At 40.6% G+C, this 26,282-nt stretch overlaps 1 protein-coding gene across 3 annotated transcripts in view; it reads left to right on the forward strand.

Annotated features, from left to right (window-relative positions):
- Positions 1-13,248: 13,248 nt before the first annotated feature.
- Positions 13,249-26,282, forward strand: part of SOX6 (SRY-box transcription factor 6) — a 602,615-nt gene continuing 589,581 nt past the window's right edge. Inside the window, exon 1 of one of the 3 annotated variants that reach the window (XM_034995170.1) lies at positions 13,249-13,388. The gene's annotated coding sequence lies outside the window, so the exon portion shown is untranslated. Of the gene's footprint in view, positions 15,246-26,282 lie in introns of all 3 variants that reach the window. The other 2 variants (XM_034995171.1, XM_034995169.1) reach the window with 2 other exon arrangements.

The following is a 26,282-nucleotide window of genomic DNA, read 5'->3' on the forward strand; positions in this document are numbered from 1 at the left end:
ATTGCCTTGCAGGGTCACATAATTTTCAGTTTTATCATTGTATTTTCTCACGATGGTGTTGTAGTAGTTAATGGGCTGGTCTTCAGTTGTGTAGACAGCAGACACCTGGCTTAGTCAGACTAACACTTTTACACCAGTAAGTAAAACTTGGTAGGATAGTAATGCACAGATCTTATGCTGTAGTTATAGTGTTAAGAAGTCCTTGTTATTATGAATGTGCATTATGAGTATATTGTACACAGTCCTGGTATGCAAATGTGTAGCATTCAGAGAAGTGAAATAATTCTGTGTTATTATTATCTTTGTAAATTACATCTTAAGAGTTTTTGAGGACTTTATGATGGCAGTTTTCTGTAGTCACAGTCATACAGTATGTGCAGCACAAAGTGTTTTCTTTCACTATTAACAATAACTGAGCCAATGAAAATGCTTTTTAAATATACACTCGGCAAGCAGTTATCTGTCTCTTCCTTCTTACTTTCCACAAACCATCTTTTATCGTCTTTTAAGACAGCATATGAAACAGCTTTGTAAACATCTGTTTTTCATTGTTAATTGTCAGGAAAACTGGGGATTTAAATGCTTCTTCGGAATCCTCTTAATCCTATCAAGAAGAATAAGTTGTGTATGTTTATCTTTTCTTCTTTAGAATGTTTCTTTGCCATTAAAAAATACACACATACTGTCTTCATTTATTTTTCTAAAAATTACTGTTAGTATTATAATATTTTTATAGATATTTTGGGGACATTGCTTTATAGTAATTAATTGAAATTATTAGCAAGAAAGGCTACATTATATCTAAAGAAAGATGCATGATAAATATAGGCTTAAATATAATTTGCCTTTTCAAATCATTTTCAGAGTTTTCTTGGGCATAATCCATATAAAAATGTGCCATGAGAGAAAATATAAGGAAAAAGTATTTGTTAGCCAAGGAACAGATTAATTAAGAGCTCCAAATTGTTTGCCATATTTATTCTTTAGGAAATATATGCTTTATTTTCATAAGCTTTTTCTGTTCCAGTAATTGAGCCGTTAATGTCAATGGAATATTTCTGGCAGTGACATACTAAGAAGGCTTTTGCAGTAATACATTGTGTCTTCCTTCTAAGTGAAAAGGATCTGTTGCAATAATTACTTAAAAAATTTTAAAATTCTGCACCAGTTGTTTTGAATTTATAATGTAAAAGCAAATGCACCTATCTCTAGAGAACAGAGAGAGCATCCATAATTTAATAATTAAGTAATATGTAATAACCAATAATTTATGTTACCTATAAATAAACCTAAGTAACAAAAGTATAGAATACTAGAGAAGTAGTTGATTGTAGTTGATTGTTAATGAAAACTTTTTTTCAGAATGTATTTATTTTAAAACATTTTATGATCTTTATTAAATTGCTATCTTTTCATGCAATTAGAATGCATTGTGCATTTTTCTTTTTAAAAGGCTTGTACTTTATTAGTTTCTAAACTGGTATAAATTAGAAACTCACTATTTGCTATTTATATCGCTTTTCAGTCTTTGCTTTTCAAACTTGTATTGAAGTGATGTAGAACTAGGCCTTATCACTGCATATAAAATTAATTGAAATGACATATTGTTGCAGTTTCTATGGCAACCATATCATGATGCAGATGCTCTTAAAAATTTATAAACTATAATCTGAAATATGCTAATTCTAGTGAACATAGTTAACACTTATTTGCTTAATATTCAGTTTAGTACTAAACTTCATCAACTTGGAAAGTAGGTTGATAACATATTGTATACGATTAAAAGAGGTTTCTGTATTGAGCTCTTGAGTTTAAATATTTTCTCCAGAAACCCACTGTTCTAGAACTTTAAGTGTGAATAAGTGAAGCTTTTCACTTATTATTGTCTTAAACAGACATGAATTAGCATGAGGATGTTGCAGATTCTCAGTGTTTCTGTTTTTCCCCCTCCCTCTATTAACAAGATAAAATATTCAAACCTAATGCAAAACATCCTGATGAAAACTTAAAAATTCAGTAAAATCCAGTGAGTTATTTAAATAATTGCAAACATCCAGATACTTGGAACACTGACTTATTTTTTTCGCTTTCATTTGTTTGTTTGACTTTAGGTAGATAATATCTATATCTTACATGTATGATTGTGATACATATTAGAGACCTAAAACTAGCAAGTTATAGAATAATTTTGCATAGCACTTATATTAAAGACTGATTTGAAAATATGGTTTGAAGTTTCTTTTAGAACTGGTTTGAAAGTAAAATACATAAAATATGTTATTTGGAATTGGATTGTAACTATAGATTGTTTTTAAATAAAGCTTTTTTTTAGATATACATTTTGATAAGTCAGAAGAACTTTTAGAAATGTCTCTAGTTGGTTAGTAAAAATATCTGAGGTAACTTAAGCAGTATATGTCAAATAAAATGAATTAACATCATATGCAATTATCAAATATACTTATATTGAACAGAATACTTCTGACATGGTTGGTAAAAATTAATTTTCAGCATATTAAATAAATTTCAGGAGATGTGCAACTTTAATTAATATTTATTAAATCATAAAAGTGCAAAAGATAGATCCTTAAGTAACACACTTTTAATTATTTGCTTTGCACATATTAGGCACTCAATAAATATTTAAATGTGAATAAAAATGTGGAAAACAAGCAGAAGTCTTCAACATAATTGTGATACTTAAAAACACACACACAAAAGAAATCCTCTATTTAGAAAATTAAAAAATAGCAATCTGGGATTTGGAGGAAATATTTTTAAGTAACAAATTTTAAAATTAAGAGAATTCAGCTAAGTTCAGTTTTCTTAAAACAATGCTAACATAATAATACAGAAAGCCTACAATTGCTGAGGTAAATTAGCAAACCTTTAAAGAGTAGTAATATTAGTAAATTATTGTTTTATTGTTTGATATTTATCAGTGAGCAGTTTTACACCATTATTTTTGTGTCCCTTGCTTGTCTTTTATTAGGCACTGGAATGCAACTGTAGGATTTATCAAATGTTTCTAGTGTGACTAAAGTGTATACTGAATGAAATGGTAGTCATCTTAGTGATTGTAAACCTCAGATTTGGGAAGGGGTAAGTGTTGGAAAGAGAAGCACATATGAAGGAATGCACATGCTTTAACAAGAGTACTTAATAATGGAAAGGTAACATGATATCTCAGAAGGATGCTATTGGGACAGATACTTTGAATTTTAGTGAATAAAGGTCATTTCTGTGGTTGAATTATCCTATATCATATTTTTCCTTTCTGTGGTTTTTGTGATATTCATGCTTACCTGTGTAATTATTTAAATGACTTTTAGTTAGAAAAATAATTCTATGTTTCATTGTAAGACAAACATTTGGATAAAAATTTCACTTTTCATCTGGATCTTTTAGTGGCAGTTTTGGCACCCTTAAGCTATAAAACAATCAGCACTTTAATAAATAATTTTCTTTCAAATAGTATTTTAAAAACATTAGGTCTGGCATTTAAAAATATTAGGTCTGATATGTATTTTTGAGGGGGAATTGGTGAGGTTTATATTTTCTGGTTTCTACCACATTCCTTCTTACGGTGGTTTTATTTCATTATATTTTTGCCATTGATATTCTATTTATAGTAAAGAAGCATATATGCCAAATAGTGACAACTTCTTCCATGTTGTTAGGATTTTGATTTAAAGATCATGGAATTGGTGCCTGACTGCCCATGTACCATGAGTTCCAGTTTTGTAGTCACTGGTCTTTGATTTGGTTTTTCTTTAAATGAGGTTTCTACCCACGCTTAGTTTCTGGCAGTTACATTAGGCTTCATGTGTATATCCCTTTCACTTAAGAGAAGATGAACTGCCAGGATTATGTAAGGTAAAACCAAGGCCGCTCTGAGATAAGGCCCTGGGGCCATTGTACAAGTCTAATGTTCTTCCATGAGGTTGGCCCACCCCAATGCGACTAAGAAATGAGATGATTTGAGGGCTATTACATATTTAAGGTTTTCATAGTGGATTAGAATAGCATTACTTAGCACAGGTGTTTCTATAATTGGGATTCCCTGGGAAAATTCAGTACTGTATTCAATAGCACTTGGCTTTCTACATGAGTGGAGGAGGATCTAATGTTAATTTGCTAGGCTGTGTCGTGAAACCAGGGAATGGGGGTCTAGCTTGGAGGCCTGTTGCCTCTCTCTTTGAAAATACATTTCTTGTCCATTATTAGCACTGGGTTGCTGTGGTTCTCTTTTTTAAATTTAATGTATTTAATTAATTATTTTTATTATTATTACTATGCTGACCAAAATAGTGAAGGTCCCGGTTGGAGTCAGTAACCAGTGATTTATGGCCTCATATATATAACACAAGATAGTTCCTGAGTGTCCTTTTTCTTGAGATAAATAAAATTATTCTTCCTCTCCTTTGATAAAGCATTACATTTAAAGAATGTGCACCCAAGTAGTAGGGAAGACAGAGGCACCCTTGTGGCACCGTTCACCGAGGAGGATGGACTTAGAGTAGCTTTGCAGAGGTCCCCAAGTCTTGAAGGCAGTGTCCAGGCATAACAAAGAACAACCACAAGTTATTTCAGGATTAGACAGGGGGTTCCTAAGCCTGGTATCCTTATAATGTAAGGTGTGAGTACAGGAAACTGTGTAAAGAGTTTCAGTAGAGGTAGGGGTGGGCAAGCTGAAAATCGCTGAAATTATTATCATTATTATTTTACCGAATCCATTGTTAGACAAGCAGAAGGACTGATTTTCTGAGAAATGGGCGACTATAGAGCTTAGTGTCCAGCTCTCGAAGCAGGCGACTGGGTTGCCTGAGCGTCCTTCTCAGGGGTGCAGTTCTTGTCCGGGAGCCCGCTGCTAGTGACCTTGGGTCTGGCCGCTCCCGGAGTCCCTTTGTCTTATGCCCTGAGGGTACAAGAAGAAGCGGGAGAGGAGCCCCAGGGAGTGTGGAGTCCAAGTTGAGCCGAGGTCACTGTAAGAGGGAGCTCGGTCCTCGGCCAGGACTGGAGCGGATGTTTCGTCTCTCGGAAGCTGCCTGCACCCCTCGCCACTGGTCTGGGAGTTAGTGCTTGAAGTTTCGGGGCAGCAGCGCCTGCCTTGGAGCGCAGAGTCCTTGGCCCGGAGCTTTGTACTTTGCTGGGAGGGTGCGCCTTCCTCGGTTCTTGGCTATTGGTTTTAGCTAGCGTGCAGTTTCAGCCCTCACTCTTCTCAGCCCAGGTCTCAGAGAGCAGGCCTTGCTTTGCTCAGCGGGTCGGCTTGCGGGCCCTCCCTTCGCTTCCCTTTCAAGCGGTCCCGGCGGTCGCCAAAGACGGCAGGGCCAGTGCCAGCCGGGTTTGTCTCAACAAGCCGGGAGCCGGGCGCAGTCTTCCGCTCGACCTGAAGGTGGCGACTTAGGCACGTAAACAGAGCTCCGCCAAACCGGGAGGTTGGCACCCTCGCGGTTCCTCCACGCATCATCCTAGTTTTCCCGCTGCTCTCAAGCGGGCTGAATTGACGGTTAAAGGGACTTGAGTTTAGATGAGGAGTTCGGCCAGATTGTCAGAATGTGTGTGTATCTCTGTGTGCGTCGGTGTGTGCGTGCGTCCGCGCGCGCGGAGGCGGTGGGAGGTGGTGATCTGGTAGAAACCCTCAGCGAAACCCGTTTGGGACGCCGCGAGTCTCCCCAGCATCACCTGAGCGTTCAGGCCAGGCGACCCGGCGGGCTGGGGCTGCAGGAACGCTCTGCAGCCCGAGATGCCGCGATCAGCGCGCAATCCGCAGAGGGACAGAGGGTTTGGTCGCTGCAGCCAACGGTAGAAGATTTGCTAATTTCGTTTCAGTGACACACACAATTTATGAGTAGAGAGATCTGGAAAATAAAGACCGTCGTGCTGTGCCCTTCTCCGGGGTGCATGCCCGCTGACCCGAGTGGGAGTGGTCCTTGGGGGTGGGGAAGAGAGGCACAGACAGCGAAAGAATAAACGTGCGACAGTTACACAGTCTTACCTCCGGGACGAAAGGACACGGTTCCTAGAGATATCCATAGCCAGTCTGCATCCCAGCTGTTTCTTCCGTAGCCTCTTTCCTGCCTAACACAGCCTTCTGACTAACTTGGACAAGGCTTAGCTGCTCCCCCTTCTTTTTTCCTCCTTTTTTTTTTTTTCCTTTCCAGACATTCCCTAAACTCAACCCAGGGCAAATCCTGAAGTCGGTACAGTACAGAGCTTCCATTCAATCGTGGGGGGAAAATCCCGTTTACAGTTTCTCTTAGGCAGATGAAAGAAGTAGATGGTTACGGGACTTTGGAGGGGTGCATGGGGCTGGCATGGGGTGTTGGTGGCAGGGAAGCGCGATTTCTCTTAGGTCTTGGTGCTTCAGGTAAGGTTCCCAGATTCCAGCTGCCCTCGTGCTGGCTGCGGTGGTGGGTGAGAGTGGAGGGCGATCCTCGTCTGATTAGTGGGGAGTGGAGGAGGGTGGAGAGTGTGTGTGTGTGTGGGAGGGGGGAGGAATGGACCCTGGACGGGCTCCACGGACACATTGTCTTGGTTTGTGTCTGTGCCTGGTCTATGCTGCTGCCTCTGGAGCCTTTTGAGTGGGGTAGTATGCCCTAGGCTTTTTCTCGCTCTCCCCATCCCTCCTTTTAAAATGTGTTTAAAAAGAAGTGAATATCTTTCTAAAATAAGTTAAAAATCTTTCTTTGACTTTCCATTTGAGATGTCAAAAGGATTAAATAAATGAAACTTTATTTGACCGGGGAGTTTACCCAGAGACTCAACGACATCTCGGGTCTTTGGCCTTATTCTAATTCCATGGTGGTAATTACCCTTCGTTTCTTTAAGTGCAATAGATTTATTGCCTTAGAGACTATGCACAGTTTGATTGAATTATTCATTTTTTTTCTTTGGTGTAGACTGCATCTGGGGACTCTGATGTGACGTGTAGATTTTTTTTTCAGGAACAAAGGGAATGTGGAAATGAAAGAGAGAGGGAGAGAGAGGCTGGCAGATGTAATGAGACGCGGTGAAGGTGTACGCAGACTGGCACTCCCACTCCTCCCTTCTGCTCTCACTGCAGCCCTGGGTAACTCGCAGGCTAACACAAACAGCTTTTCTCCCGCAGCCTGCCCTCTGTCACTGTAAGTACATCAGCCTTCTCTTATCAGCATGCAGATTCCAGCCACGCACTCCCCTCGCTCGGCTTTGCACCTTAGACAGCAGAAGCACATTTAAAAATTAACTTTCCTAAGCCAGGAAAGACATGTCTGTAAAACTTATTTCTGATTTATCTTTATTTTGCTTTGAAAAAAGTTCATGCATTTTTACCACTTTTCCCCACCTCCTTTGTGACGGTGTTGCTGCTACTGTCGCCACCGCTGTGGTCTTCCCAACAGGATGATGCGCAGATTCACATGAAATTTAATGTTATTGTCTAGCCACTTAAAGTCCAGGGACAATGCCTTGTCCTTTTGCAAAATGACGTCTTAAAGAACACAGAGCATTATTCACAATTTGTTTTTTGCTTTTGTTGTTGAAATACCAGTTCCGACCTCTTTGAGGTAGAGTCCCAAGGGCACTGTTATTTGGGAGTTTGGGTTATTTGGTTACACCAAACTTAAATGAAGTGCAGTGGGCTACAGAAGTGCTGTTTTGTTTGTTATCCCTGTTTGAGGAAACCAATTGCTAAAACTTTTCTCTGTGCTGTAATTAAAGTTTTCAACTTCTTCCTTTTTGGCTTTTTATACTCTTTCACTTATTCTTCGTTTCAGTAAAGTTCTCATTCCCCGTGTTTTGGAAGTAAAGACATTTATATTTGTCCTATTTATACAATAGCTATAAAGCCCTTCCTGAAAGAAGTTAGAGACCTTAAGATGTAGATCTGAATTGTTCGCCTGGCTGGTGTAAGGAGACTTTCACAGCGAGAATTCGAGGTTTTAACAGTGGTTATGATTTTTGCGTGGGTGCTTTAAATATTAACTTCTTTAGCAGAATTCACTGCGTTGCCCTTCCCAAGTTCAGGCGGACCTTTCTCCAGGAACTGCGCGCGCCTTGCCTTTTCGGGTTCGCGCCTCTTCTCTGGAGGTGCGAGGCCAAACTTAGCAAAGCCGAGTTGCCTTTGCTGGTTGCTGTGCGCAGGGACACCGGGACTGCACGGAGGCAGCGACAGCTGCGGCAGGTAAGTTAGCCCCCACGCGTTCGCCCCTCCTTCCGTCCCCAGTTCCCCTAGCTCAGCGCCCAGGGTTCTCGCGCCGCGCGATGCTCCGACCCCCAGGGCAAGTGAGCTCGAGTGCGTCTGGATCTGGTCGAAAGGTGCCTGGGTGTCCTATGCTGTCCTATGATTCTCGGAGCCCGCAGGCCAGTGCGGACCAGGTGGAGACCCCGGCACTTCAACCCTCTGGAGTGCTCTCGGCTCGCCCCCTGCGCTGTACAGTCGTGCTCGAGGCTAGAAAGGAAACCCTTAGGGCGCACCCCCGCCCCCAGGGCCACGTGTCATCCCATGCACAGCCTGAAGCGCAGCACGGAGACCCCAAACTTTAGTTTTTTAACTTTAGGGATCCATGTTGTGACCAGCTGCGGGTATTCCAATTTATCAATCTACTTTGGTATCAGTTTATTAGGTAAAATCTAAAGAGAGTTCTTGCCGCTCCTAACCAGAAGGTCCACCACTACCCAGAATTAGGGCCTTGGACTCCAGAGATCTTGATAACGTCGCCTTTCCCCACTTTTTCCCTCCTGCCAGCGGTCTGCATCTGGTTGGCGTGGTCAGTCTTACCCCCCAGGTCCCCAAATGCTGTGTCTAAAGAGATGGATGCGCTGGTACTTGAAAAGCCAGACTTGTCGCAGCAACTCCGAGGAACCCAGTCGCATCCCAGCATTTCCGTCCCGGATGTTTCACCTCCCTCCGTGGCTCTTCCATGAGGATTCAGGCTTTGGGACTGAAACTACCCCCTCATCTCTCGACCCCAACTCTGCAGGCATTTAGGACAGGTCATTCGATTTTGACCTCCTTAGGCTTTGGAGAGATTTTTTTTTTTGCCCCTATGGTTGAGTTCAGGGCAGGCGGCTGAAGTGTGCGAGACTCTGGAACCCAGAGCTGGGCCTGGCTTCTCTCATTTACAAAACCAAAACCAAAACCAAACCCCAGAAAAGATTTGGCCCATGTCTAGGCTAGAAACGCTGGTCTGGGTTTGTCCCTTGGGCCTTGGAGGTCAAGGGGCACGCCTGGTAGTTCTGGGACCCCCAGGGTGGGGGAACCTGGCTGCAAGGTGCCAGGTATTCTTTTTAATGGCCTCTAGGCTCTGGCTCCTAGGGGGAGACTTTCTAGTCCTGAAAGTCGCTGTGGGCTTTGGGAACACAAGATTTCTTGTTGGGGACTAGTAGTCTTCTCAGCCCACAGTCATCAAGTCATGTTTAACTTACAGTCCCCAAGCTCCCAATTCTCAAGCATCTTATTTCCTATTGGGGTAGAAGCATCTGGCTATTCCTTCTGCCCCACTAATTCGAGATGCTCATCTCCACCCTTGTTTCTTTTTCCTCTCTTGTCTGGAGTTCATATGAAATCAAACATAAAATATACTTTAAGAAGCCAATATATGACATCTCAGCTTGTTCCATCTTCTGTGCTTGCTTACTCTCTCCATTTTTTTTAAAGTAATGTAACAAAGGTGAGGCTTTCTCCCCTTTATCATTTTTATCATTTAATCTAGTGGGAAGTCTTATTTAAAGTCTTGGCAACTTTAGATTGCCCTGAATTTTCTGACATTCTTAGTCATAATTCCTGTCCTATCTCTCCTGGTCCATATTTTCTTTCACAAAGTCCCTGTTTATGAAGTGTCCCAAAGTGGCCATCTCATATCAGTTGCTACATAGTAAGGATTTTTCCTCCACAAATGTCTGCAATAGTTATGTAGGTATGTCAAAACCTCTCTTCCAGCTTTTAATCTTGATGCAATTTTGACTCTTCACTGACCTCAGTTTCTGAAATCTAGTCTATTTTTTGGGGCCTGAGCTAAGGCCTCCTCACCTGGTGCATACTGCCTCGAGTGAGCTCTGTGTCTGCTGCTGTCAGAGCTGGTATTCTCATCTATCTCTTTTACTCTGCATCTCTACTACCTGACACCAAGATTATTCCCTCCCCTCTCGGTCCTCCAGATTGTGTGCACTAAGATAAAGTTCCAGGTCCCTGCTCCTTTAGGCCATTCTGTACCCTTGCAAATCTTTTATCTACCCTACACATGCATCAAAGAGAATCTTTAATTTATGTGGGGTTTTGGGGGGTGCCTTTTATTAATATAATTTCCTATATCTGACATGCATTTTTACATGCTGTTCAGGGTGACAGAAACCCTTTTCTACAACTTCCAAGCCACCCCTCTTGAAATCATAACTCTAAATCTTTTCCTCTACAAAGTTAAGGTAATACACATATATCACTCACCCAATTTCATTGAATACAAACTTATCCATATAATAAATGTGGACTTATTTATTGCTGTAAAGGTACAATTTTTCTTTGGTAGTTTGTACATGTCTTGTTATTTATAATCATTTTAACCCATAAACTCTATAATCACATGGTCTCCAGAACATGCCACCTACATATATTAAGGATCTCCTATGTCAATTGCTTTTTCTTTTCTTTCAATTCCTCCTCCTCCTCCTTTTAAAATGAATTTCTCTTCCCCCATTTACCAGATCCTACTAACTGGTGTGTTTTCTTTATTTCTGGTTCCTGCATCTCTTTTTAAAACTCTCTTTGACCACTTCCTTTTTCATTTTCTTTCATCCTTCTTATTATTCATCCTAATATTCACCCATCTTTCCCTCTTTCTGGTTGCTTCAGCCCTGGTCCTTCCCTTTCTCTCTGTATCTCCGTGACTCACTTTCGCGGTCCACTTCTGTATCTCAGTACTTGTTAATATTCAGCCCATTCTTCCGCTGTCACATAACTTTTTCAAAACACAAATTACCACCCCTACATTTTCCTCTCCCACTTTCCTTCCTCCTCTTTTCCAGTTTGCTTTCTTTCTCTGCAGTTGTCTACCTTTGCCCCACTGCAGTTCGCCTTCCTCTTGACTCCTCCTCCCTGCAGCCCCAGCCCTAATAGTGCTCCTTTGGTCCTTTACTCCTCACCCAGTCTCTCTCCCACCTAATACTTGTCCCCATTCTCCTCTGACCCCAGTTCTCTTCTTTGTCCCCTTCCAATTCTCTCCCAGTAGTTGCTTCACTCTTTCTTCCCAGGCGCTTTCTCCAATTTCAACCTCCGCTCACGCCGATCTCTGCCCTCTCTCTCCGGTTCTCTCTTGCCTTTGCCTCCCGCTCTTCCCTCCTTCTTCTTCCTCTGGCCCTCCCCCTCCCTCCCAGCTTCCCTGCCTGGCTCGCTGCCTCCCTTGCCTCTTGTCTCATCTTGCCTGTGTTGTCTGGGAGGGGAGCCCTGCCTCCTCTCCCTCGCTCAGATCAATGCCCTGGCCACTCACTTTCTGATGTTGCACGACGGGAAATGCTTTGAATACTTACGACATGGCCGCTCACACTGATTGCCAAGATTGACAGCACTAACCATCGCCTTCACTTGTTTCAAGGGGGAAGCCCCTAGTCACCCCGTTCTGCGCGCACCTCCTGGCACCCCGGCGGCAAACTTCTGCCGGTCAGCGCTCCCCCCGCCCGGGGCGGGACACCCCCGCAGACTTGAGTTAACGGGCTGTGCCGGCCGCGGCGCTGGGGGGTTCTGCTCCCTTGCTCCCCGGGCTGTGCTAATTGACCTAGCATCGACTCCCCTTCCTTAATTTTTTTTTTTTTATTTGTGTCTTTCCCTTTTTCTTTAATGCCATTTACTCCCGCGGCGCAGCGCACAAGGAGCCCTCCCGTGCGGTACCATCCTGGAGCCCGCCCAGGTAACCGGGACGGAGCGAGCGATCTAGAGAGCGAGGGAGGCAGAGTATGAACGCGCGGCCCGTTTGTGAGCTACCTGTTGGGGAGTCGGAGGGGGCAGGGGGCAGGCATCCCAGGCAGGGCCGCCGGCCCCGGTGCCTTCCGCTTCTGCCCTCCCGGGCCGCTTCGGGGTTAGTTTCCCTGAGCTGGGACTGAGGGGCTGGGGTAGGGCAGGCGGAGGGACGAGAGCTGAGCGCGCGGAGCCCTGCGAGGGCGCGGGTTGCCGGAGCGGCGGCTGCCCAGCCCGGGCGGGTTTCCGTACTTGGCTGGGGAGGGGAGAGGGGAGGAGGAGCGGGAGGAGGGCGCTCCGCGGGGCCGACGCAGAGGGGGGAGCAGAGGCTGAGAAAGGGGCCCGAGCGTCTGCCGCTCGCTGGTGGACGCGCGGATCCTCAGGATGCGTCCCCCTCTCGGAGAGTTGTGCCTTGTTCCGGAGGCGGTGACAGATCTGCGTGGCGGGCTTCTGGTTTTCTTGCCACCCCCCCACCCCCAAAATCCACTCCGAGAAAACACATGTTGTAGCTGTAGATAACTGTGCGTAGGACACTAAGGCAAAAAGGGCAGGGGAGAGAGAGACAGACAACGCAACCTTTGACAACAGAAAGCTGTTATCGCCATCCTAAGTATTCGTCCGGAAATCTGTCCGCCCTCTCGGCCCACCTTATTCCTCCTCCTCCGCCTCCCCGTATAGATATTCTAATCTATGTAACTGGGAATGATATGAAAAAGAAGTCAGGTGGCTTAGAGAATGAATTTGTAAGTCTCCGTGAAGTTTGAGGTAGGTATTTCATTGAAGTTTGCGCAACTGTGTGATAGAGGAAGCTTCTGTGCGTGCGTGTGTAGTTCTCTCTCCCTCCCTCTCCCCCTCTCTCTCTTTCTGTGTAAGCAAATGCGTGTGTGCTCTGAGGGTTCGGACGGGACCGCTGGGTGGTAATGCCCTCTGTGCCCACAAGAGGGCAGCATCCTGAGGGCTTTGTGAGCGCTGTTCTTTCTCGTTATCGCCGCAGTCTTGGGTTTAAAGAAAGTTATACCGAAACTTTCAAACTGATATCACATCTTACTTCATGATATTAAAAAAAGAAAGAAAGACAGAAAGAGGGTCACAAAGAAAGAAAGAAGTAAGGAAGGAAAAAAGGGAGAAGTGAAGAAAGAAGAGAGAGAGAGAGAAAAAAAAGAGAAAAGCAGGAGATCAGCCTACCCCGGGAGAGTCCTAGTCACACCAAGACTAGGGGGAGGGCTGTTTTAATTGTGGGTTTGGCCGACTGACGACTGGAGTGCCCTCCTCGGCTGTCTTAGTTGTAGCCGGAGGTCATGTAAATCGACCTTAAAAGAATGCATAAGCCATAAATTAAAATAAACCCTCACCCAAGGGCTGATCCATAAGTAGACAATATCCAACCTGGACAAAACGAGCTTTCCTTTACGAGCCGACTTAAACCGCATCCCCCCAAAGAATAGAGACTAAATGCAAAGTAAGTTTCCCAGCGAATATTTTGTTTTCTTGAAAAGTGTTGTGTTGATTCGCCGTGTGACTGACTGTGACGCTGGAGCGCTTCAGTGTTAGCCAGGCTCGGTCGGGGTGCGGGAGGTCGGGAGGACCAGCTGGGTCTCTGGGTTTCTTAACACTCCCCCCACCCTACCCCACCCCCATTTTGATTTGGAAACTTTGGCTATTTGTGGGGTTGACGCTGGCCGAGGGCGGGCGAGAGTCGAGGATCTCTGCTGCACTCTCCTACCGGGTGAAGTTTAGCGCGAGGAGTTCATAAAGAAAACCCGGGTCGCTAGAAAACCCGGCCGCTCCCTTCTCCCACCCTCACCCCACCGCCGCTCCGCCGCAACTTTGTCGGGACCCTGCGCAAGTCGCCTCCAGTTCCCTCCGCTCTCGCCCTCCTTCCTCCTCCCCCATTTTTGGACGCGACTTTTTATGATCTTTTTAGGAATAAACAAACCGAACTCCAAGACAATCCGAAACCCAAGTGCTAATCTGTGGTCCTCTTTGCTCGGGACGCTAGGGCAGTGGTGCTGGGCGGGCGGGGGCGTGTGTGAGGGGCCGCCCAGCCCTGCCTGGTGCGGGCTCGGCCTGGGAGTCCCCGGGCCGAGCGCACGGTCGCCAGCGTGTACCTTCTCCGCCCCGCGCTCTCCCACCCCGCGTCCCTGAGCTCCGCCGGCTCCCGCCGGCGCCCCCCGTCCTCCTCGGCGCACTGCCCGGGCCCTGCCGCCCGCAGTCCTCTCCGCGGACCGGCGGAGATCCGCAGCTCTGAGGCTTGGCCAGGCCGGGGGGCGGTGCTGCCACCCGTCCGGGGTCCAGCCCGTGCCTGGTTGCTCCCGGGGGAGCTACTTTCTTCCTTCTCCCTTAAAGGGCCCGTCAGAGAAGGAAAGGGGCTTGTGCAAAGGCTGCTGGGCTTGTGCTCCGGCTCCAGGAGGAGCGGCCCGCGGCTGCGGAGGCTAGATTAGCTCCGTTTCCCGGGCGCTCTGCGGAGCTTTCAGATAAAAAGAGAATTGGTGTGTTCCGAGCAGATAAAAGGTGGTTGTTGCCTGCGTGTTTTGAGTTTTATTTAAGCTCTCTTAGGCTGACCAAGTTTGAAAAGGTTTGTATGAATTACCAGATATTGAATGCTGCCCCTATTTGGGGACTAAAAATAAGTCTTCGACTGTGCTGGCGGGGCTGGGCTGTTAGCGAGATGGGCTGTCCCCGGCTGCTTCTGTGTGTGTGACCTCCTCCCAGGGCCGTGCTTGAAGTTTAGGTCTCGAGATGGCCCGAAGCCGTGGCTGCGGCGAACTGGGCTGGGCTCGGGACCTCCCGCTGCACTGTCAATGGGGCGCTCGGATGACGTCCCTGTCCGGGGCGCTGGACCCCGGCGCGCACTCCGCGGCCAGGCTTTTGGCCCTGGTGGGGTGGCCCAGACAATAGCCCAGTGGAGTCGGGATGCGAGAGTGCCCCTCTCCCCCGCCTCCCCAGGGTCTCCTGTCTTCTGCCCTTTATAGTCACATGCCCAGGTTTTCCCCCCGGTCCCAAGGAGAACAGATACAGCCCCGCCCAGTCTATTTCTAGGAGGTGGGTTTGGTGAATAAAAAGGTCAAGTGCTCGGGTCCGCAAGCTGGTCCATGGAGAGGGGGGACAGGACGGACACCTGGCAAGGACCGCCCCGCCTGTCCCCCCCACCCTGGCTGGTCCGCCCGCCCACAGCAGGCCTCCCCAGGCCACATTCTTGCACTAAGTGCGAGAGGCTGTGGGAAAAGCAACCCTGAACGGGCCAAGAGCCGGCGAAGCTGATCCCGCGATGGCATTTTGTTTTGAACAGTTGCTGGGGTTGACGTTTCCTCATAAGGTAAGGTGTCACTGGACGGTCGGCTGCCCAAATGCCACATGTATAATTAGCTTGCCCACTCAGCACCTTACCCTCAAGGCCCATAGGCACGGGCTTGGCGGACCTGGTCCGCTCAAATCTGTTCCGGGCTACAGAATTCCCGAGGGAAGGCCGAACCTACCAGGACAGCCCTGGAAGGACCTGGTACCAGGGAAGACTGTGACAGTGTAGTCTTGTCTTTGATTTCTCTCCTCTCTCTTTTTCTCCTCCATCTCTTCCTGTTTCCTCTCTTTATTTTTTGGCTGAGGGGGAACTGCTGGTTAGAGGGGTAAATGGGACACCAGCAGCAGGCTACAGACTGAATGAGGAAAGGGGATGCAGAGTAAAATCTGGCAGTATACGTCTTTTCCATAACCCTTCCATGGGGGAGGTCTGCTAGTGCCCCTCTATCTGCACTAATCCAGTAGGACCAGCCCAGGCTTGACATTGTACCTTGGCTTGGGTAGGGGCTTTAGGCTTCTAGTTTGGACTGTTCACCTGTCTGTGTGCTCCCTCCTATTCCCACGCTAGAGGTCTGAGAGTTTCTATGCCCTGATTGCAGTTTCTATTTTCCCCCTTCAGGCCTAGCCGCTTGGGGCTGCTAGTGTTCACTGTGGGGCAAGCCTGGAAAGATCTGCAGTCTCTTCCTGTATCACTCTTGTTCAGCCTGGGGTTCTTAGGAGCCTTGTTTTCTCTGTACCAGAATGGTGCCTGCACTTCCTACCTAGCTTCTCAGACCCCAGCCTCAGGTCAGCTTTAGCCTGCACTCTCTGGTGGAGACCAGATTTCTATAGCTATGAACATGACCTTCCCTCTTTCACCCTGTGCAGTTACTGTGGAATTCAACACTCAGCATTAGGTACTTTCATCAGTCTCCTTCCTCCCCTTACTCCTAGGCCACTCAGTTATGTCTGATACCTATTCTCTTTATTTTAAAACAAACAAGCAAACATCCTAAACCTTCCACAAGTTTAGTGGGATAGTGTTAGCTTTTCTATGGCAGCAAGAGTGCACCTGTCTGTGGGAGAGGGAGGACACAGTTTATTTAGTTGCATTTGCTTTTTATTGAACCAGTGAAGTATTTAATTTTCTTTTAGTAGACGGAAACTTATGACTGAATTTTTAAAAACTCTACCAGATCATAAATGAATTATCTATGCACTATTGAGAATATCTTCCTGAATACACACATGTGAGCACATGGATAGTAGGCCAAATGACATGTAGATTTTTTTCTCCTACATTTTTGAAAACCTTATAAATAAAGAGGGATTATTCCTGTTCTAAAACAACAACAAGAACAACAAGACCAAGAACAACAATAAACAACCAAAAAAAAAAAAATCCTTCAGACTCTGAAAGCAAGCAAGTATGCAGCACACATATTAGATCTAGTTTATGACCAAAGGCAATAAGAAACCAGGATCTAGACAAGTGATAGGTCATTAATTCCTTAGACAAACTGACATCCCCTGTCACTTTTTCCCTGTACCACCAACACCCCCTTTCTTCTCTGCTCTCCCACCATGTTCCTTTACTTTTAGTGACAAAACTCCATAGTTTTTTATTTATCATTTATGCTGTTTATTGTTGTTCTTAGTTTTTGTTTCGGAAGTAATGAAAAGGAACTTTCTCAGAGTCTATATATTTTTTAAAAAGCAGAAATATTTATAAGTTTATTATTATGGAACATGGTACAAACTCCTACAATAGTACATTGTGTAACTACAACACTCAACATTATACTATAAAGATAAGTGTAAAATATATTAAATAATAATAAATTATATATACTATATATTATATGTAATATATTATATATATTATATTAAATAATAAAGCAGTATGAATATCTATACCTTCAGCTATTTCTATTCTATAATGAATTCACTAACTGAATACCTAGAAGAGGTGACATTCAGTAGGAATATTATACTGTCTATTGGATATTTTTTCTTTAGTAGCAGAAAGTAACAGATTTTTTTTTTTTTTAGTAAGGGAAAAGCATACATTTAAAATTTGTTAACATACTTAGCAAATCTTTCTTTTATAGGGTCTTAAAGTATATTACTTTAAATACATATATGATATTTTTGGTGTCATTATTGAGATTTTATGTCTGTTTTATTTGACTTTTAGGAATTATTGGGTGGTGGCCCCTGATGAAATTGCTACACATCTTATATTGAAGAAATTAGTGATGTTTTAAATAATTCACTTTCAATTAGTATAATAGGTACTGGAATAAATGAATTTTCCTTTTAACAAGGTTTAATATACATTGGCTTTAACCCTTTCAGTATTTCCTGTACTTTCCAGTTTTGTTAGATTATATATCTAAGTTTGAAATAATTCTCTTGTGAGACAACTCATACACACTTTTTCACTATTTACAAACAGCATTATATAAAAGAGTAGTATGGTACAACTAAAACTTTGATCTAAGAGCTATTTGTTTAAATATAGTTTAGGGGTGCATATATATCAATTGATGTTTTTGAAGTCAAGTGAAACATTCCATCCAGCTAATGTGTCTGAGAGTACCATATCAGGCACAGACAGGTACTAGAAATGATAAAACACAGATAACATACAGCAAGATGATTTGCAGATGGGACGTATTATCTGCTGTCATGAAGTTAGATGGGTCATATTTCTGTTTTTTTTAAATAAAATTAATCTGGGTTATTTCAGAATTATCAAGTTATGTGGATATGTGAGAACAGATTTTATTATAGAAATCTGCAAATAAGTGAACAAATATTCATTGCCTTTTAGAGGAAGAAATGGACTGTCTTTGCATTTGAATTGCTTATTGTTTAAGAAATATGGCTTTCTCCTATTATTTTTTTCCTAAAAAAAGAAAATAATATATTGAACATTCTATGTTTTCATCCTAACTCCACATTTTCTACTGATTAAATTATATTCTGAATCTCAACATACTCAAGTTAAAAAAAAAAAAGCTGGCACTCTGGTATAGCCTATAAAAAGCAATTTTTATTAGATGTAAGTGCATTTTAAATATACAGCATATCCTTTTTGCCTGATATTTTTCAACTGTGATCTGAGAACTAATTGTTTTGGTAAGAGTTATATCAGAAACTTTCATCATCCTCTCATTATATATTCTTTATCCATTTATAGGAAGAGTGTTTTTATTTTCCTTGTTCTGTGGAAGAGGGTAAAAGCTTTTTAGGTAATTATTTTGATTAGATTTTTAGTCAAAGTGGAAATAATTTTAAATTTGTGTTATGGCTTTTTATAGAGCTTTTCAAGTCTTAAGTATCCATTGTCATAATTTGGATAAAAATATCAATTGAAGAATGTGGGTAGAGGTTGTAAGTGGAATATCATTTAAATCTACTACAGACTCTCTCACCTCCAAAAAGGGGTACTGGTCTGTTTTTCCTCAAATCTATGGTAGTCTCAAAAAAGGGAACATGAAATCCTAAAACCTTAGAGAAGCAGTATCAATTCAGTTCTTAACTGTAAATCCTTCATATCGTTGCTCAAAATATCCAACTTTACACCAATATTAGCCATTCTTTTTATAGTGACACCATGCTTAGTAAAAAACTTCTAAGCACTGAGGTCAGGTGTTGAGATTGGATTCTAGTTTATTTTTTATGAATCAGATAAAGATTTCTGTGCATGAGACCATATGTGAAGATGAGAGAACAAGAACATTTCCATATCAAAGGCAATATATCTGAGGCTGCATAGTAATTAAAATGCAGTGGTTTGGACTCTGTGCACTAGCACTTAAGCAGAGCATTGCCGGGACCTTGTGCATCATGCAGGCGGTTGCCTCTTGCATACTTCTTGAAATACACTTATAATTTTGTACAAACATTTATGCCAGTCCACACTTTTCTGTAGATAATTTGTATTTCATCCAAACCATTCAAAGTAGAAGTTATTTTTTGAGCTACCCCCTCATTATGGCTTTTGTGCATCAACTATTTTTATTCTAGTTGTTTGTATTTCCTTTTACCAGAATGATGCCTTGTTTATATTCAGAATCTCTTCTTGCTCCTTTAAGACCCCTTATGTATTACTCATATTTTACTATTCACTCAAAAAACTTTCATCTTTAGGAATGATGTGAATTATTTTCTGAGGTTAATTACAGATGCTGTAATCTATTATAAACTAATAAAATACATTTAAAAATCAAATGTCCAGTTATTTCTACTTCATAATACTGATATGTTTAGTAATCCTCCCTAACCTGCACAGTATATAATATTGGAAAAAACTCCTTTTCAAAATGTTTAAAGAATTCTGAAATGTTCTTCTTTACCTTTTAATGGTATGAAAATGTGTAGTGGCATTCTCTTTTGTACTACTTCAACTGAAAAACAATCATTTGAAGCTATAGAAATCTTTATATTTATCTAGAGAGTTATCTTTTTTGCATTTATAGGGAGCTGTTTGGCTTTATTTATAAAGAACTGGGTTAATATCTTAACCTGTAATTATTTGGGGATTGAATAGTGAAATTAGAAAAATCTAACAATTGGTAGTCCAATGTTGTATATATTTCAGAACATTTTGCATCTTTGGTAACTAGCTTGAATTTGCTACTCTGTAATTTTCTAGATTTTCTATTTCCCTATATTTCTCTACGAACATTCTACTCTGGCACATGTAGCAAGGAATTCACTGGTATATTTTATTTACTAAGCTCCCCTGGTTTATAAAGCTTTTTAAAATTTTCTTTGGATTGAAGCACCTTGTATTGAAGGAGCCTAATGTGATATTGTGAAATTCTTTAAGAGTTTTTGTGTTTTAAACTATTTTGAATCAAAATTACTTAAGTATGTTGATTTGGCGCTTTTTGATGCTGACCTGTATAAATAAACTTAATAAATATAAGGTAAATTCAAAGTACATTATGTGATATGCATATTAGCATCTATGCAAATATTCTATATTCTCTCATTTCAAGTTCTCCCTTGATCTCTTTCTTCTCTAAAAATCTCACAAGATAACCCTTTACATGATCTTTTATCCCTACTGCCTTCAATAATTTGTTGTTTCTAGGCATCTTAAAGAGATGAATTGAATTGTCTATCTTTAATATATCCATTCAAATGCAAAAGGGGACTTTAGTGCTATTTGTGATTTTGACTTCACTGAGCACAATCTCTTCTCTTCTTTGAAAAGTAGTTCTTTAAAGGTAGACAAAGAAAATTAAAGATGCTTTACTTTCCACGACTACACAAGCACAATATGTGGAGAAAAGAAAATGTAACAGGTTTTTTCTTTTTCTTTTCTCTTCTTTTCTTTTTAATAAGGAGCATAGATTTCAAATGGAACTCATTCTGAGACATGGTTGCAAATGTTTCCTTTCATACTTTAGAAACAGATCATAGGGTAACATGATTGAGCACTTACTAAATTCTAGGCACCCTGAAGGGCATTTTTGAAGTCACAAGTCTATTTTTTAAGGATTTCCCTTTCTATTAAAGATTTTTGATATTTGGTAGGTGGGGAAACTTAGCTGCAGTTGTCATGGTGCTAAGCAAGTCATTGGTAGAACTGGAGAAGAATGCTCCTGACTAAGAGAGAATAATTTATCACTCTTTCTTGGGAAAGAATATCAAAGACCAGCAGTGTTGTTATTTTCTCAGAAATAATCTCCAGCTATCTCCATGGGCATTGAACCTCTTCTACTTAGAAGTCAGCCACCCCGTTCACCCCCAATATATCCATGGTGTAATCCCTAACCCTCCATGTCTTATCTCTATAATGGGAGTAATAATAATATCTACATCATAGGATTATTGTGAGGTTTAAATGAGATAAATGAATGTAAAGCACTAAGCTCAGGGCTTGGTATAAAATAAATATTTAATACCTGTTGAAATTACTGTTGAAGTGGTACTGTGCTTATCATTATACAGATCTGGCTTCCCATTTCAGCTTTCCCACATACTTGCTATGAAATCTTTGGTGAATTACATAGTCTGTTTCTTTTACTCTTATATGAAATACAGACGATATGTGTTCTTTCCTTTCTTTTCCTAGAAAGGAAAATTCATTAGTAACCTGGAAGACTTGGGATAAATGCAGAGTTTGGATGTCCAGCTCTCAAATTTGAGAAAATCCCAATTCTAAGGGACTCTAAGAGATTTTGAAATGTCATTTCATCTGTCATCCTGCATCCTCCAAGGGTGTATCGATCACCCTTTCTCCATTCTAATCAGTTAAGAAGCTCTCTTTATTTTGAAAGCCTGCAAAGAATGAGATTTTATAATCTTTGTTTATATACTTCAGTGATTAACACCAGGAAGTTCTTTGTCAAATATACACATCTTAATCTGATTTCTTTTGGTTTCATTTAAAGAAAAAATGGAAACCTATATTCTTCATTTGAATGATAGACCTGTGTGTGAGAAAACCAACATTAAACTTTTAATTTTTATTTCTTGAATCTTTCCTTTGGAGTCTTATTTCCTAAACTAATTGTATGACCTTGGAAAAGATACGCAACCTCTTTAAGTCTTGATTTCCTAGTTTTTAAAATGGGATTGTGATAGAATTTACCAGATGATAAGGATGTTGGGAAGATTCAGTTTGAAGATACTGTGCACAGAAGTTCATAGAACAGTTCTGGACAATGGTATTAGGGTTACTTGACAATAATTATGTGATCAGTAGAACTTTGTCATGAGAAGGCTAATTTTAATTCTCTTACATTTTATAGAAGCCCAGTTTTCAAAGTGCTTTCAAATTCATTGCCTCATTCAATAAAAGGTATGCAGGGTAGATAACCTTACCAGTCATACTGTCTAACTTCCTACTTGATATGAATAAATGTTTCAATTGGGTTTTGCTTCAGGGTATTATTCACTACAAACAAAGCTTGTGTGTCATAAATTAGGGCTGGCTTTTTGGCCCTCCTTTTTTTTTTTTTTTTCCTAGTCTCTTCTATATAATGTCAATGTTAATTTATTTTATCTTCATACTTATTTCCAGAGCCAAACCAATGCTGCATCTCCCATATACCAGTGTATAAATGAATAATATTTTGCTGATCAGAAACATTAAATATCAGTTATATATCTTGATTAGTAAAAATTAGAAAATGATTTACATAGTAAGTGTGGCTAGTTTTATAGGCAATTCTCTCTCAAAATATCGGGTCCAGCAGGGAGGATTAATGAAAGGATCCTTGGCTGGGAAAAGGTGGGAACCACTTGATTACGTGATTTCAAAGATGAAAATGCAATGAGGAGATATGAATATAGGTAATTCTATGCAGTGTGCTGGTTGTTATAATGGAAATAGGTATAAGAGCAGAAGTACCTATGTAAAGGAAAGCTTCTAGTAGGAGGTGGCCCTTGAGCTGTGACTTAAAGGATGATTAAGAATAGGTTATTTGACGTATGTGGGAATAAAGTCATTGGACATGGGGGAAACATTTGATACCATTATTGATTATTCTGTAGTTCTGACACTGAAAAGTCTTATATTTGTGTCTTTGTGACTTCTAGAAAGGCCACGTCTGATCATGAATGTGATGTAGCCATAAGCTAGCAGCTTAACTGCTACACTTCTCTTTCTTAGCTCAGTTTTGTGGTCAGGGACATTATGAGTACATTTTAAGGTACAGGGGAATTTTTCATATTACTCCTTTTCTTCAAATACTTCAACTAAGTATTGAAATTAAAGTAAGTAGCTTATTAATATATGAATAGGTGATCAGTACTATGAGTTTTTTTTCAGTTGGCAAGTATGGTCTTAGAAAAAGGCCAATATCTGGAAATTTTTAGATCTGTGTGTTATTTCTGAGTTTCTTTTATTTGTTACAGGTCTTTGGGCCTCACATTTGTAATTAAGTTTTTCTAACTATAGAGTTGGCATGTTCCTAACTTCTTTTTTATTGAGGGATAGTATGAACATAAAATCATCCTGAGAGTGATTCAAAATTTTTGGATGACATAGAAATTATTATTTCATAATGATGGTAATGAAACAGTAGCAAGAGCAGTAGTAACAGCAACTGCCCCTCTCTACTTTTGATCACTCTCAAAGAGGGATGCTAAATCCACCCTCTTCAGTTTTGTAATCTGGGATCTTATGTTTTGCAATGACTTTTTGAATACCTTTTCTCTGAGCCCACAAGCCTTCTTTGCTGGTTTTGGCTTGGAAGTTTTCTGGTGTTTAATGACTTGTTCTTCAAATTAAACACACGTATTGAGATTTGCAGTGACATAATCACTTTCTGAAAAGGGCTTGGTGGTCACATAGGCTGGAGAAGTTATGGCTCTGGTTTCTAATGGCCTAACCTATAATTTTCCTTACCACTGTTTTTGCATGCTGGACAGTTGCAGTGTTGATCCATGACATGAAAAATATGATGAAATCTCTCCATTAAAAAGAAAGGCTCTGAGGCTAAGGATGAAAAAAAAAAGATACAAAAGTTCCATAGAACAGTTTAAAAACATCCTGTTAGTCATATTAAATCAGTTATGATGCTTTTAAGAACTTCCCTTTAGAACTTTCAGTTGAGTTCTTTAGTAAGAAGCAACCCCCCCCGAAGAAAATAAAAATTGAAATCATAAAGCAACTAAACAAAGCTTAACTAACTTGGAACACAGCATATTAGTTAACCAAGTCTCAGGAACGTTTATTACTCTTGAGTCTGAAGATCCAAATATACACTGGAGGAAAATTGGACTTTTAAAAATTTCTTAGCTGTTGTTCTTTCCCACTATAAAGATCGCATTGAAAATAGATATACTGAAGTTTAAAGAAGAATTTAAATATTGAAACAATTAAAATTGTAATATTTAATTTTTATTTTTAATATAATATTCTAAAACATTAAAAGAAAATTTCAGCTTTTCTTAGGTTAGACCCCTTAAACTTTTGCAGACAACAATTCCAGAGAAGGCCTCCACTTGTACTTTTGTATAGGTTTGTGTGATTTACAGGTATGCTAATGTAGGGTCATGTACACTGAATTTAAATTGTATAGCATTTTGTAAGAGGCTTATTTTCTCTGAGGTGAATATATATAACAACCTAAATTGGGTGGGACTAGTGAACTTGGGTACTCTTAATTCTTATTTATGGCATGGCAGGGAAAGAATGAAAAATAGCTCAGCTTTTAATTATGACACCTTGGGACCTTTTCCAAAGAGCTCATCATAATTAGCCATGTCTTAGTTGTGTAGTTTTGTGTTGAATTTCTTCGTTATGTCCACATGGAAAACTCATTAAAGTTACCAAGAGCTATTTGAATAAAGTATATGGAAAAGTATACCCCTATATTGTATGCTAATTTTTTCTTCTGAATTTTCTTAGCACCACTTTTACATCTTTGGGTTATTTTCTTCTTCCTTTTTGATGTACATGTACACTAGTTTCTATGATTAATATGCCAAATAAATAGGACATTTGAATCAATGTCCTTTAAATTTTATTTAGGCTATGATTATATATTCTTTGGGTTTGCTTACTTAACAAATTTACATCTGATATAATATAAAAACACAAATATAATTTTATTAAATTTAGTAAGGGTGCATTAAATTATTTGATCATCCTAAATTGTCTCAAAGCCTCCATTAAATAAGTTAAATAAGTATATTGCTAATGCATCTTAAAAGTAAATATGTTTGATTATTAACATAATATTTATTTGAATATCTTCCCTGCTTGATTATGGTGAATGTAGCATTTTCAGTAGCTGAGGTGAAAGGAGCAGAATTTAGGATGCTTAAAGAGAGAAGGAAATAGAGATCTTAAGTGGTTTGGATAGCCCAAGGGTAACCTGAGAGTATTGTTGCTAAGGGTGAGGCTGGAAGAATTCCTCTGGCAAGATAATTTTAAGGTTTATTTGGGAGAACTTCTGACTATAATAGAGTTCTGTAATAGGATAGAATAGAAAAGTTTCAAACTTTTTGGATAGAACAGACGATCAGGAAAATGTTTATGAGAATGCACCCTAATACATGTGCATATTTATTTAAAATTATATACATGTGCTAGTGTGCTAATGTATGCTATAAAACATTCATAAGTTGATATTAAAAAAAGAGATGCAGATAAAATAAATAATATTTTAAAACTAACTGTGGTTCCGCCAAACCCTATAATTTAACATTCTTTGTTATTTTAAAAAGTCAGTTTAACACTTCGTGATGAAATGATGTATAAGCTTGGTTCTAAGTTCAGTTTACTTTACTACATGGTTTTAATGCTGTCATAGCTGAAAATTATACCTCAAAAAAAAAAAAAATAGAGCCAAACGGAAGAAGTACATCATTATTTGCACTTACTAAATTGTGTTACTAATTTATTAATCCTATACACAAAATACACAAAAATATGTTAAAATCTTCCCTGATGGCAATCAGTTGTTTTTGGCAATGATGTTGAAGATATAGCATTTTAATATTTTTAATAAATGGACTCAAAACCCATTGAAACTCTTCGGAACATCATTAAACAGGTTGGAATATTCTGTTGCCAATTTTAAAATTGAAAACAGATGAGAGTTTTTGTAGTTGATAGACATAGAATTTTTGGTAACAAAATCACACTATGATGGAATCGTTTCCAAACATATGTTTTCAAAATAACTTTTCATAGCACACATCTGTTTTGAAAAGCATTTACTTTCTCATTTGATAAAATGTCACCTTTACTTTGAAGGGACAGATTAAGTTTGTATGATGGTTTGTATGTATGTATCTAGTTAGCTAGCTAGTTAGCTACTTGGTAACACACACTTACAGCTCCTTGCCTCACATAAAAGGTCAGCACATTTGATACACTAGTTTTTGTTTTTGTTTTTGTTTTTTTGTTGTTCCTACTCCTTAAGTTTGGAAACTTTTCCATGAGATAAGCAGTGGAACCTCTGGGTAGTGCAAACAATCCTCATGGTTACTTCCCATTTCATTTCAAAGCACTGTAAAGGTTTTACTATGGTTTACAGGTCTTATTTTAAAAAAGTAATTGCATCATCATTGCAGTACTTGGCTTCAACATTGTGTTCCA

Source organism: Mirounga leonina, unplaced genomic scaffold (genome assembly GCF_011800145.1).
Source record: "Mirounga leonina isolate KUSES-001 unplaced genomic scaffold, KU_Mleo_1.0 Mir_92, whole genome shotgun sequence".
Lineage (NCBI taxonomy): Eukaryota > Metazoa > Chordata > Mammalia > Carnivora > Phocidae > Mirounga > Mirounga leonina.